Source organism: Elaeis guineensis, chromosome 16, assembly GCF_000442705.2.
Source record: "Elaeis guineensis isolate ETL-2024a chromosome 16, EG11, whole genome shotgun sequence".
Taxonomy (NCBI): Eukaryota; Viridiplantae; Streptophyta; class Magnoliopsida; order Arecales; family Arecaceae; genus Elaeis; species Elaeis guineensis.
This window is the reverse complement of record NC_026008.2, coordinates 21,817,765-21,831,966: the sequence shown is the minus strand read 5'-3', so window position 1 is coordinate 21,831,966 and position 14,202 is coordinate 21,817,765. Positions and strand designations below refer to the sequence as shown.

Here is a 14,202-nt window from a genome sequence, read left to right as displayed (position 1 = left end):
TTTGATTGCTATTAAAGCCAAAGATTTTTAATATTTCTCAATTCCCTAAGTGAAATGACTAAGAAAAATAAAGGTTTCAGCTACCAATCACAAAGTTTGCATCATTCAGTTTGGCTAGCAGTGGCATCAGAAAAGAAAATAAAACAGAAAGGTTTTTATGTAATGTTGTTTTTCAAATGTGTACTTTCACGATAGAAATTGCTCTTTTTATTTGATTGTCTTCTACAATCAATAATAAACATGCACCATCCAAACTAAATACAAAGCATGTTTTTTTTATACCAGTACTTTTCAACGTGCAATATAAAAGGTATATCATTAGAACAGAAGTTGGCATTATATAAAATTTGAATTGCAGTTCAAAATATCAGTTCAGGATTATCCAATTCCAAGTTTTCAGCACCAGAGGATCAATAGAGCTGTGTTACAGCACCAAAAAGTTCGACATAGGTCTCTACATCATAATTCATAAACAAGTGGTAACTATGCTACCATAGAATCATGCATCTATCTGCTTCTAACTCTACCATGCAGATCAAAATGGCCTTTTCCAAGTCCCTCTCCAAGTTGAATAGAGAATTCTTGGTTTTTACACTCTCCATCTATTGATTTCTTATGTCGAGATGTTAATTATTCCATCAATCTCAAAACAGATTTTTTGATACATATCTACATAAAAGCTAATAGTATCGATGATTAGATGACGGCTCATATGGTCAATCATACTGAAATTATATGATAGAATTTCATCACATATCCTTTTTCTAAGTTTTTAAATGCTTCATTTTTAGATTTTTATGGATGTATTTATACTCGAATGATTTAATTCATTTGATTTACCAAAAAATATCTCAGTCTCTCATCAACAGTGTTGTGGAAAATATCTGATTCTTTATACTTTAAACCTCTTGCTTCAACATCTTTCCTGTTTGACGATGGGTTCAGGAACGAACTTCATGGAGTCAGGATTGTCGGAACTTTACAAGATTTGTCTAATAACTTATAATACACACTATGCATAAAATATAAATTTTTTAATTATTTTAATTATTTTTAAATAAAATCAAATATTAATTTTAAAAAATTACATCTCATGCATTGCATGGGGTTATAAGCTAATGAAAAGTTAATTTCATGCTTAATTTTATAAAACCAAAACTAAGGTATCGGCCGCAGATTGGGCTAAATTGACACAATAAGCCAATAAACTTGTACAAAGATATGTGAGTCAATTCAAAAAAATCCAAAATAGATGTTATACATCTTTAAGAAAGGCTGAATGTATAAAAATTCCTCAAAACCACTTTAACCTTGAGCTAAAAAAGAAGTTTGCTTGCCAAGAATTTTCTGATCTATTTCAATTAATATCCTGTCAAAAATTATTTCATTGTTTTCATAGCCAAAGTCCAGAAAAATCAATAAATTGGTGGCACAAAGTGATACGTGGCATACCACCAGTGCAAGGCCAAGAGCTTGAAGAGAATTATTGGGTTGAAATATGACACGTTTAGAGTAATTAGAGAACTAGATGAAATATAATTGGATGAACTCAAAACCGTACCAATAGAAGATGATTATGTTGAAGTGCTTGATGAGATAATGGCAGCGAAATTGGAAAAAGAATTGCATCTCCAAAATACCTTTATCAGCAAGGATTGCAGGATGAAGAAAGGGAACAGCAGGATAAAAAAAAGGGGAACAATTAGTTAAACTCTTATGGGAATTTAAAGATTGTTTTGCTTGGGACTACATCAAAATGCCCGGGTTTAAGTGGAGCACTAGGAGAACACAAATTGTCAATCAAAAAGGGTTTCAAACCTTACATGCAGCCAAAAAGGAGGATGTCAGTGGAGGTAACTTTGAAGATGAAAGAGGAAGTAGAGAGATTGTTCAAAGTAGGATTTATAATAACCGTAAAATATATAGAATGGCTATCTAATATTGTTTCTATGATTAAGAAAAATAGGATGCTACATGTTTGTGTTGATTTTAAAGATCTCAACAAAACTACCCTAAAAGATGAATATTTGATATTGATCACTGATATACTTATTGACACAACCGCTCAGCATAGTATATTATTATCTTTTATAGATGGCCATTCTAGATATAACCAGATTTCCATAGCTGAGGAGGATGTGCATAAAATGGCTTTCCAATGTCTAGGACCGATTATAATGTTTGAATAGACAATGATGCCTTTCGGTCTGAAAAATGCTGAGCAACATATCAAAGAGCTATGAATATCATATTTCATGATATGATTGATCAGCTCATGGAGGTGTACATAGATAATATTATGATTAAGGTTCAAGATTTCAAAGAGCAGCTGGAGTTTTTGAGTAGAGTATTTCAAAGGATGAAAATACACTAATTGAAGATGAATTCCCAAAAGAGCATGTTTGGAGTTTCGGTTGGTTATTTCTTGGATTTTCTTATCCATTAAAAAGGAATTGAGGTTGATAGAAACAAAGCACGAGCCATTATTGCAGCAAAACCATCTGAAAACAAGCAACACTTACAAAGATTCCTTGGGCAAATGAATTTCCTTAGGAGGTTCATTGCCAACTGTGTAGAAAAAATTTAGTCTTTTTCATCATTGTTAAAGTTGAAAGCATAAGAAGAATTCGCTTTGACTGAAATATATCAACAAGTATTTGAAGATATGAAATAGTATTGATGTAGCCTCCAGTATTAGTACTACCACAACAAGGAGTCCCATTGAAGCTATATTTATCTGCAGCCAAAGACTCTATTGAAAGTCTATTGGCTCAAGATAATAAGCAAAAGATTGAACATAGTTGAGCATTAATTGAAGTCGAACAGTGTTATACACTGATTGAAAAATTATGTTTGGCTTTGTATTATTCATGTACTAAGTTGAAATATTATATATTACTTATTCTTGTGTATACTATTTGTGCTGCTGATGTGATCAAGTACATATTAACAAGACTGATTATACATGGAAGAATTGAAAAATGGATGTTGACTCTATCAAAATATATATATTACAATATGCCTCACAGAAATCAATTAAAAGATATGCATTAGCTGACTTTTTGGTCGATCATCCTTGTCTACACATTGATACTGTTATTATGGTAAATACACCAATTGAATATGTTAATTTGAAATCATAGACATTAATGTTTGATGGTTCAAAGATGGATGAAGCTGCTGGTGCTAGGATACCATTAATTTCTCCAAATGGGATTAAAACCCAATTTTCATTTCAATTAGCATCATCATGTTCAAACAACCCAGCTGAATATGAAGCTTTAATAATTGACCTTAAAATATTGCTTCAGTTAAGGAGAATAAATGCTAAACTAATTAGAGATTCTTAAGTGGTGTTAAAGCAGGTCAGAGGAGAATATAAATGCCATAGTGAAAGTTTGATAAAGTATTATAAGATGTTACAATTTATATAGTACCTGATGGTACTATAGCACAGGCACATGTCAAAGGCTGACCAAGGGAACAAAAGGATTTGACATCAGGTTTGGATTTAAATCAATTTAGAAGGCTGATACAACTTAGTAAAATAAATCTTGAAGATATGATCAAATATGACTGATATTATCAAATCTAGATAGATTTGGAAGGATGGCTAATATAATCAAATCCTGACAAATTATAAAATCTTGAAGATATGATCAAATATGGCTAGTATCATCAAATCTAGACAAATTCGAAAGGATGACTGATATAATCTGTCACGCCCCCGATCCGAGATTGTGAATCGAGGGTCGCGGCAACCGCCGCATACTTATGAAGAACTCTCTCCATAAGCATGCAAGGCATCTCATCACGACATCAATGCATCACAGCGGAATAAATTCAAATAATTATTATTCAACTGTAATTCAAGTAATTAAATCAAATGTCTTACATTCAATAAATTTTTTGCTAAAAAAATAAAAACAATAGATCTAAGTTCAATAAAGTTGACAATGCTAATCTCGCTTCTAAAAGCTCTGTCCCAATATTTCATCCCACGCTCGAAATTAATTATCTGAATCTGAAAAATAGAAAGAAAGGTAATGAACTAGACAGCCCAGTAAGTAACAAATATCTCAACTAGATAATTCAGATATCATATAATTTTCAAGAATAATGCTGCAAATAAACATAAGAGTATATTTCATGCTGATTTAATACAAATCAAATATTTTCAAATATTCACATATAATATAATCATAAATCCGATTCGATTCAAAACACTCGTAACTCAACAGCCTTGACTATGACCAACGTTTAACCCCCATTGGTGGGGTCCACAGAATACCAGCGCACAACCCCACTGGCAGGGTCCACAAATACCAGTGCACAACCCCCACTGGCAAGGTCCACTGAGTACCAATGTATAATCTCCATTGACGGGGTCCACTGAAACATAGTTAGACTGAGAGCATAAATCCGATCTGTATCAAAATACTTTATACCATAATATTCATAATTTTTCACTGAATATGTGCATAAATCGACATACCATAACATTTCAAAAGCACTTTTCTTTCAAAACATAATTTCATAAATCATGCATAATTTCAGAGAATAATTATTTATTTTTAGAATAAATATGGAATATCTCGAGAAGATGATTCATTACTTACCTTTCACGGAGCACTGAATGAATAGATCGACTAACTTCTAGGAGATTCTTCCGTGCCTATTATCCAAAATTATATTTTTATATTAATTTTAATTCAAAATTCAATCTAAATAGATTCCAAATCAAAACCTTACTTAAAATCAGACTCTTCCCTAAACTCGATCAAAATCATCAGATGAAGCCTTTCACTACGCTAATCCTAGAGGAATAACTTTAGAGAGAGAGAAATCCATCAAGAGAGAGAAACAAACTAGAGAGAGAAAATTTTAGAGAGAGAAAGTAGAGAGAGAAAGTTCAATTCCAGAGAGAGAAAGTCAGGGTTCAGACTGAAAGAAGAGAGAGAAACTCTCTCTCTCATCATTTTTTTATTATTTATTTATTTATTTATTTATTTATTTATTTATATATATAAATATATATATTTATATTTATATTTTTTTTTCTTTTTTTTTCTTTTCTTTTCTTTTCTTTTTCTTCTTTTTCTTCTTTTTCTTTCCTTTTCTTTTTCTCTTTTTTTCTTCTTTCTCTTTTCTTTTTTCTTCTTTTTCTTTTCTTTTTCTTCTTTTTCTTTTTCTCTTTTTTTTTCTTCTTTTTCTTTTCTTTTTCTTCTTCTTCTCTTTTCTTCTTCTTCTCTCGGTTCCTTCCAGGCCGAACAGGGGACGGCAGTCCCCTCCTTGTGCCGGGCCGCTCCAGCCACGACCGCTGCGGCAGAGGCCGGCGGCAGAGGGGGGCCACTCTCCCTGTCATGGAGGAGCATGACCGGCGATCGATTGCGATCATCGGCGCTGGAAAATTCACGGGAAAAAGAGACCAAAACAGAGGTCCCTTTTTTCGATCGGAAATCGGCGACTCCCGTCACCGGCAGCCGCTCACAAATGCACGGGAGGAAGGGGAAGGAAGAGAGAAAGGAGAGGAAGACTCACCTCGGCCTCCGGTGACCCCACCGGCGGGCAATCATGGCGAGAATCAAAACGGTGTCCGCGGCTCCGATCGAAAAAAACAAGGAGAAAGAGAGAGGAAGGGGACCGATGTTGGGTTTTTAGAAAAAGAGGAGGTCTTCTTATAGAGGACCCTAGGACTTCGAGAGGTCCTAGGACTCCTAATTTGCCCAGATCTCGCCGGAGAAGAAGACTCCTATCGGGAGTCTTCTTCCCGATTTTTTCTCTATTTTTTTTTTTTGAATGGCTTGGGTTTGGCTGGATTGGGCTTGGTTTGGGCTATAACATAATCAAATCCTGATAGATTATAAGAATAATTTTTTTTTCTTATTTGTAAAAATCTCTTATCTTTTTAGTAAGAAATGAATATAGATGTGTTCATGGGTAGATTCATAGGACCTTCCTAATATAAATAGGGGTACCTAGTTATTAGAAAAGCAATCTGGAGTTGTATTTTCTCATTTTTCTATATTAAATATTAGCAATAGCGTAATTTTTTTTTATATATCGTTGTTCTTGGAGGCACTTCTCTCTAACTATTATAACTTAGACAGCACCCAATGGTACTGTAGCATGGATACATGTCAAAAGCTGGCCAAGAGAGCAAAGAAATTTGATATCAAGCTTAGATTTAAACCAATTTAGAAGGCTGATATAAGTTAGTAAAATAAAATCTAGATAGATTTAGAAGGATGATTGATATAATCAAGTCCTAACAGATTACAAAATCTTGAAGATATCTATACAAAGCATTAAAGTTGAGATTAGGACTCTCTTGGTGCGACATTTGTCGGATGCTCAGTGCGCCATGTGGCAACCCACCAGGTCTTCTCCCTCAGTATTTTTTATCATTTTGTTCGACATGCTATAGACAGATAGCATGCATCCAGCATGTAGCCATCTGGATTGGACGGGTCATGCTCCTGACGGCTGAGCAGGCCGACTTTGCTCTGGCTCTTCTCTCTCTGTCACGAGAGAGGTGCATGCAAAAAAAAAAAAAGGAATGGGATGGAGCTCTATGTGTGGTGACTCTCCTCTCCCATGCCATTCCCTACTATGAGAGAGGCGCATGCAAGAAAAAGAAAAAAGAGTGAGGAATAGGGTGGATGAAAAGAAATCTTAAAGAGAAGATTTTTGAGAAAAAATAGAAAATATTGATGGCAAAGTATGGATTGTCTTATCTGTTTCTTTCCATGCTTTAGCCTATATATATTGAAAAAAAGGTGAGGTGGGGAGTATTTTTTTCAGTGGTTCTATTTCTGATTGCTGTTCTTTTATTTTTTATTAGGCTTACTGAGGAAAGATTGCAAAGAAGGATAGCAGACAAGAAAAATAGAGTAAAGGGAGCTAGAGAAGATGATCAGGGTTGAAGAGGTTGACAGCAGATAGAAAATTAGGGAAGCGGGGCTAGAGAAGGTGAGTTCCCTCATCAGTTTTTTTTTTCTTCACTGTAACATCAGAAACATCATTCTATTCTTTGTTAAAAATGCAGGAGGATTGCTGACCATGTTTTGGCAACCTTCCACTCTTTTGTTCACAAACATCATGTGAGGGAGGAAAGGGACAAAGGGTTGCTACCATGCTTGATGGCCTTCTTCAAAGTCCATATGAAAGAAAAACAAATGTAGCAGTTGCTTTGACTCAAGTTGATAAATACAAATAAAAGAAATCTGCAAAAAAAAAAGAGTGCTATGGTTGCTGATCAGCTTCAGTAGCCTTCCAGCAATGAGGAAGAAGACATGGATCAGGGTTGGGAGATATCAGGTGATGGATCGATGAAGAGAGAGAGAGGAGAAAATGGGTTACGGATCCTCAATTGGTAGAATTGAGTTGTTGGGTTAACAGGTGCAGAAAACTGATTATAGATGATTGGATTAACAGGTTCAGAAATCTATTATCGCTCAATATGGGTTGGTGGGTTAACGAGTCCAGTAATCAGGTTGTGGGTATCAGGTTAACGGGTCATCAAGCCCGAATTGGTTCCATTGGGGTTAGGAAACAAACTAGGGTTGAGTGTTGGGTTAGAATTAGATTGGGATAAGGGTTATGTTCTAGTCAGATGTAATGGTTAGGTTAGGGTTAGGGGTCTGGTTAGGTTTAGGTTTAGGATTTCGGTAAGGGTTAGGGTCAAGCTAGAGTTAGGGTTAGGGTCAAAATTAGGCTGGCTAGGGTTAGTTGTCCGGCTAGGATTTAGGTTAGGGTCAGGGGACTAGGTATGGTTTGGGTTAGGGTAGGACTATGATTAGTTACTGTTTGGGGTTAGGGTTAGGGTTAGGGTTATGATCAGGTGTCTGGTTAGGGTTAGGGGGGCCTACAGTTAGGGTTAGAGTTAGGGTGGGCTTACAAACAAGGTTGGGTTAGAGAAGAAAACACTAGAAAGTTAAATAAAAATAAATAGTTGAGAAGAGGGAGAGAGGGATAGTGTTGGATCAGAATGAAGAGGAAGAAAGAATATAGAAAGAAAATAAATAACAAATAAATAATAAGTGAGGAATTATGGATATGGTAGAGTTGCAAGAAGAGTTGGATCGAAAAAAAGGGAACAAAGCAATAGGATTAGGATCGGGATGAAGAACAAAAAAAATCAAGGGATGAAGAACAAAAATAGCACCTTGATCACTCCGCATAGGGTCGGCTTCGGGGGCTTGCATCGCCGTGCCAGCACCAATGGGGAGGAAGGCAACGGCGGAGATCCGGAGGTGGATGGCCATGCGATGGATGATGTCCACTATGTGGAGGGAGAAGTGGTGGAGGACATCGGAGACAGCTGTGGGGTGGATGACAGTGGAGAGGAGGGAGAGGGAATGGCAGAGGAGGGAGCTGGCAAGGATGATGATGATGGTGGTGCCGGGGACAGGGAAAGGAAGCGGGAGGGGGGTGGGGGAGCCGATGCGGACACAGCGGGTGGCTGGTCGGTGGCAAGGGGTGGGGAAAGGAAACAGGGGGGGCGAAGTTCGAAGGCTAGGGGGGTGTCGTCGATGAATGGGGATGTTGGCCGCAGTGGGAATGGGGCCAGGGAGAGACGAGGGAGGAGAAGAGGGAGCAGCAGTGGAGGGCGAGGGGCGACCGATTTGGAGGTTTTGGAGTGTGCCGGCCACTGAGGAGGGGTTGGGGTTGGATTCATGTTGGGGTTGAAGTCAAGGGGGATGGTGGATGTCGAAGGGGTAGAGCGGGAGGGGGAGCGTTGGTGGGAGAATCAGAGGGGGAGGGGGAGGGGAAGGTCCTGGGAGCAACAGCGATGGTGGATGGATGAGAGGGGATTAGGGCTCGTGGGAAAAGAAATGAACGGGGAGGAGAGATTATGGTAGGAGGGGTGGAGAGGGTGGGCCATGCCATCAGGGAACGATGGTTAGAAGAACGAAGGGGGCTAGGTTTGGGGATCGGGAGTGGGGGGGGGTAGGATCTAGGGTATGCAGAGAGGTTTTTTTTTTTTGATAGCAATGTCTGGAGAGAGTTAGAACGTTCTGGATGGAAGCATGTAAAAAAAGATATTTTTGCAAAAAACCCCCTCCACTTATTATTTTTATAGAGCAGTCCATTATTTCACTGTAATTACAAAAAAAATTCTAAATTATAAAAAAAATATTTAAAAAAATTATTAGTAAAATTTTATTAAATTTGAAAAATATACATAGACAAAAAAATGCTACTTATTTTGAAGAAAAAGATGGCATAGATTCCAAAGTTGTGGTAGCATTTTCAATAAAATATTTTTGATGACTACAAAAATATTTCTTAATAGTAAAAATATAATAATATAATATATAATATTCATATAATACTATAATAATATAATAGTATAACATGTCTATATATAATATATACAAATATAATATAATAGATTATACTAAATTATCGTATATAATAATACAATACTATGATAATATAATAATATAATATGTTATTATATACAATAATAGATATTATATTATGTTATATTAATATAAGATATTAACATAATATACATGATATATTATAATATACTATAATATATTATAATAATGGTATAACAATGTATAATAATATTAACTTGATATATTAATATATTGTACTATAATAAAATAATATTATATTATAGTATATTATATTATAGTATATTATATTAACAAAATATACTATATAATAATATTTATATAAAATATTATAACATATTATTATAGTATGATATAATATCCTATATTATTATAATATATAATTATTATATCTTTTTATGAGTAAATTTTTTTTACGAGTAAATTCTAAGGTATGTATAAAGTATAGTTTACAATTTTATCTAGAATGTAGTTATTGGTGTTGGATCGATGGAATGTTTTTTAATTTTTTTGGTTGCATTATTGGTGATCCGAAAAAAATATATAAAAAGAATAAGTCATATATAAAAAATTGATTGTATTAATTTGATGATACTAATTCATCCAAAAAAAAATTTTTGTTTCATGTTTTAAGATTAATTTTAAGACTATATATAAATTTATTATATATGGTCTGAGAAACATTCAAAGATCAGTAAAAATAAGGTTGATAGTTTGGGTTATATAAAGTTATAGCATATACATATACATAATTGATTTAAAAAATTGATTATTAGGAAAATCAATTTAAAAGTATGGATTATATTTGTTGATTGATTTTAAGATTTAATATTTAGTATTTAAATATCAAATATTTAATATTTAATATTTAAAATTATGGATTATTTCTTCCATCAATTTGGTTCATATTTTGTTATGGAACTCAATTCAGTAATACTCTAATAAAATTTTATGGTATTCGTATTTTCAATTTAGATGAAGAAGTTATGATAGATGAAGACTAACATGATTGTAAGTTCATCAGCTAATAAAAAATTATATATTATCTTATATTAAAAGTTATATATTGATAAAATATCTTAAATTTTTTTCTTTGACTCAAGGTAAATCCCATTGCAAAGTGTGGGTTACATGCTAGTGATTAAATGTAGCTAATATCATCAAATCTAGATAGATTTAGAAGGATGGCTGATATAATCAAATCTTAACAGATTACAAGGATGATTCTTTTTCTTTATTTGTAAAAATCTCTTATCATTTTGGTAAGAAACAAAAATAGATGCATTCATGGGTAGGTTCAAAGGATCTTTCTAATATAAATAGAGATGCCTGATCATTAGAAAAATAATCTGGAGTTACAATTTCTCTTTTTTTTGTATTAAATGCTAGCAATAATGTAATTTTTCCTTCTATCTCATTGTTCTTGAAGGCACTTTCCACCTTTGAAGCAGAGAAACCATCATTAGGAATGAAATATCTTAACAAATTAGTTCCATTGTCAGGATACTAACTCCAACGATCTTCATTAAGAATGTATCAACCAAATTCTTAATAGCGATCGAAGACTTGATGGATGTAACTTATCATGATGATCAACTCTTAGAGTAGCCATCGCTCGAGGAGATGTTTAGAGTTTTTATGACGAGCCAAACCAACCTGATGAAAGTGATACAAATCCTAATGGAGTCTATACACCATACCAAAGAGATTCTTCATAAGAAAAATTTTCTAGTCGAAGAAGAGGAGAGCATCCATCAACGCACTCCGATGCTTTCGTACAAGATAATGGTGCTGGATTTTCCTAATCCAGTGCTAGAGGAAGGATGGATTAAGGGAATTCAGCATAATCATCTTGTGCGGGAGCATCGGAGTGTGTTGATGGATGCTCTCTTTTTCTTCGACTAGAATATTTTTTTTGCGAAGAGTCTTTTTAGTACAGTACATCAACTCCATCAGGGTTGTATCACTTTCATCAGGGGTTTTGGCTTGCCATAAAAACTTGGAACATCTCCTCGAGTGATGGTTGCTCCGAATATTGATCATCATGACAAGTTGTGTCTATCGAGTCTTCAATCATCACAAAGGATTTGGTTGATGCGTTAGTCGGTGAAGATTGTCGGAGTTAGTATCCCGACAATGAAACTAATTTGTTAGGATGTTTCGCTCCTAATGATGGCTTTTCTACTTCAAAGGAGAGATGTGCCTCCAAGAACAATGAGATAGAAGGGAAAATTATGCTATTATTGGTATTTAATACAAAAAAAATGATAAATTATAACTCCAAATTGCTTTTCTAATGATCAGGCACTTCAATTTATGTTAGCAAGATTCTTTGAACCTACCCATGAATGCATCTACATTTGTTTCTTACTAAAAGGGTAAGAGATTTCTACAAATAAGAGAAAAGAATCATCCTTGTAATCTATCAAGATTTGATTATATCAGCCATCCTTTCGAATCTTTCTAGATTTAATAATATTAGTCATATTTAATCATTTCTTCAAGATTTTATAATCTATCAAAATTGGATTATATCAGTCATTCTTCCAAATCTGTCTAGATTTGATGATATCGATCATATTTGATCATAATTTCAAGTTTATTTTACTAACTTGTACCAGCCTTCTAAATTGGTTAAATCCAAGCCTGATGTCAAATCTCTTTGCTCCCTATAGTAGCATCGGATACTATATAAGTTGTAACAACCTCCCTCCTTCAGTTTCAGCTTGTCCCCAAGGTGCAATATGAGGAATCGAAATGCTAAGTGATTGTGGTCCTCCCATATAGCTTCTTCATAAGTCATATGGTGATGGCTCTTCTTTGGTATATCATGTAGCTCTATCACTTGTATTGTTCTCTATTTCTTTGCATTTTCAGCTTGCTAATACTCCTCATGAAGTTTCCTCTTCACTACCTCTAACTTGGCCCAAACCAATGCCTCTTCAGAATATTTTGACTCATCTTGTGGAATTATTGGGGGCTTCCTTTATATAGTAGAAAGGTCTTGTTGTTTAGCTTCCTTCTCATCACCAGATTTTTACTTAGAAGGTAGTCTTGCTGGTCTCCTAAGCCCAAAGTCAGCACTGACAAGCTTATTTTCTTTCCTCAGAACACCTTAAGGCTTAGCTTGAAGAGCAGAAACTTTCTTTGGCTTTGTTTGTCTCACCATTGGTTCTTGTTTCCTTATCTGCTCCCGATCTTCAGTAACAATGGGTTGGCATTGAGGTTGTTGCTTCCTCACTAGTTCATGGTTCACTGGATGCCTCTTTCTATTTTTTCAATTCTTATCAAACTCTCCATTATTTCTCAAATTTCCACCATCGTCCATTCCATCGAAGAGCTCAGATAGCTGGATACAAGGAGTCTACATAGCTAATAAAGCTCCCTCATCTAATGGAGGTGATGGGAGTCCTTTCCCCTCATCTACCATAGAAGGATTGATAGAAGTTGGAGAATTATTTGTAAGGGCAACTATCGCATTGACCCACTCATCAACTCCAACCATCAATGAGGGTGTGCATAAGATGACAAATTTGCTTTGAATTGTGTTTCTGCAAATCCTTAATAGCCCTTCCAATTTCAATTGCCTTCAAGGTCTCTACAAAAAGCTCCATCAACTGTAGCCTCCTAAATGAGTCAAACAGGACACTATCTGACTAATCATGCTGGGTAGCAAAAATCTTTTTAATCCTCAAAACCTCTTCAAACATTTGGCTTTCCTCCTCGATCTCTACAGTTAATGCCTCAACCTCGTCATAGTCGTAGTTGCTGATGAGCTAGTTCAAGTCCTCAGATGGTTCGTCACTAATGTCCACTTTGCTCTCCTTCTTGATATCTCTCTTGATGCTACCATCTCCTTCCTCTTCATCCTCCATCATTACCTGAGACTTGACCTGACCACACCTGAAACACCATGGTAGGAGGCAGGGGTAGAGTTCCTCGTCAATCTTATCAAGAGGTTTGTAATGCTGCAACTCTTCAAGTGAAATCCTATCAAGAGGTCTGTGATAGTCTAGAATGTTGATGGTATGCATTGGAGGTAAATCTTAGATGAAATTAGCCCCTTCCTATTTAAGATCTATATCCAACTGGTCACCCTTATATAAAAAAATAGTCAAGCCCAAAGGTGTAGTATTTGGGGTGGTATAAGTCCCAAACGTCATGGGCAGCATAAAAATATAGTTGCAGGGCTGATATGGTGCTGATCTAGATATCGATTGATTCTAAAAGTATGATTTGGATCTTCTTGAAGGCAGCCAGTTATAGACTAACAAGCTACTTGCTGTCCGATAGCTTAATAATGTTAGTAGATCTCTCCAACGATCTTAACGTACAAGTTAGGGTGACTGGTTATTTGGGGTACGACCATAGCGATTTCCCTCCCTGTATGGGGGTCGAGTACTTCTGCACTTGTGAGGAGTTCACCTTCTCTCCTTTGATAAATATCAGAGGGGATATGATATTCTCAACTTATTGGATCTTACTTGTCTAGTTTCGAATTGGGAAAGAGAGGGTTAAGGAAATCTAGCACCATTATCTTGTACGAGAGCACCGGAGTGTGTTGATAGATACTCTCCTCTTCTCCAATTGAAAACTTTTCTTTGCGAGGAGTCTCTTTGGTATGGTGCATGGACTCCATCAAGATTTGTATCACTTTCGTCAGGTTGGTTTGGCTTGTCATAAAAACTCTGAATATCTCCTCAAGCAACGGCTACTCCAAGGGTTGATCACCATAACAAATTGCCTCTATCAAGTCCTCGATCACCATAAAGGCTTCGATTGATGTGTTCATCGGTGAAGATCACTAGAGTTACTATCTCGATAATGGAACCAA

General features: G+C 35.4%; 1 pseudogene; it reads right to left on the bottom strand.

The window, feature by feature from the left end:
• Positions 1-11,967: 11,967 nt before the first annotated feature.
• LOC105060660 (probable mediator of RNA polymerase II transcription subunit 26b) lies at positions 11,968-13,402 on the bottom strand (annotated as a pseudogene).
• Between the last annotated feature and the right edge of the window lie 800 nt (positions 13,403-14,202).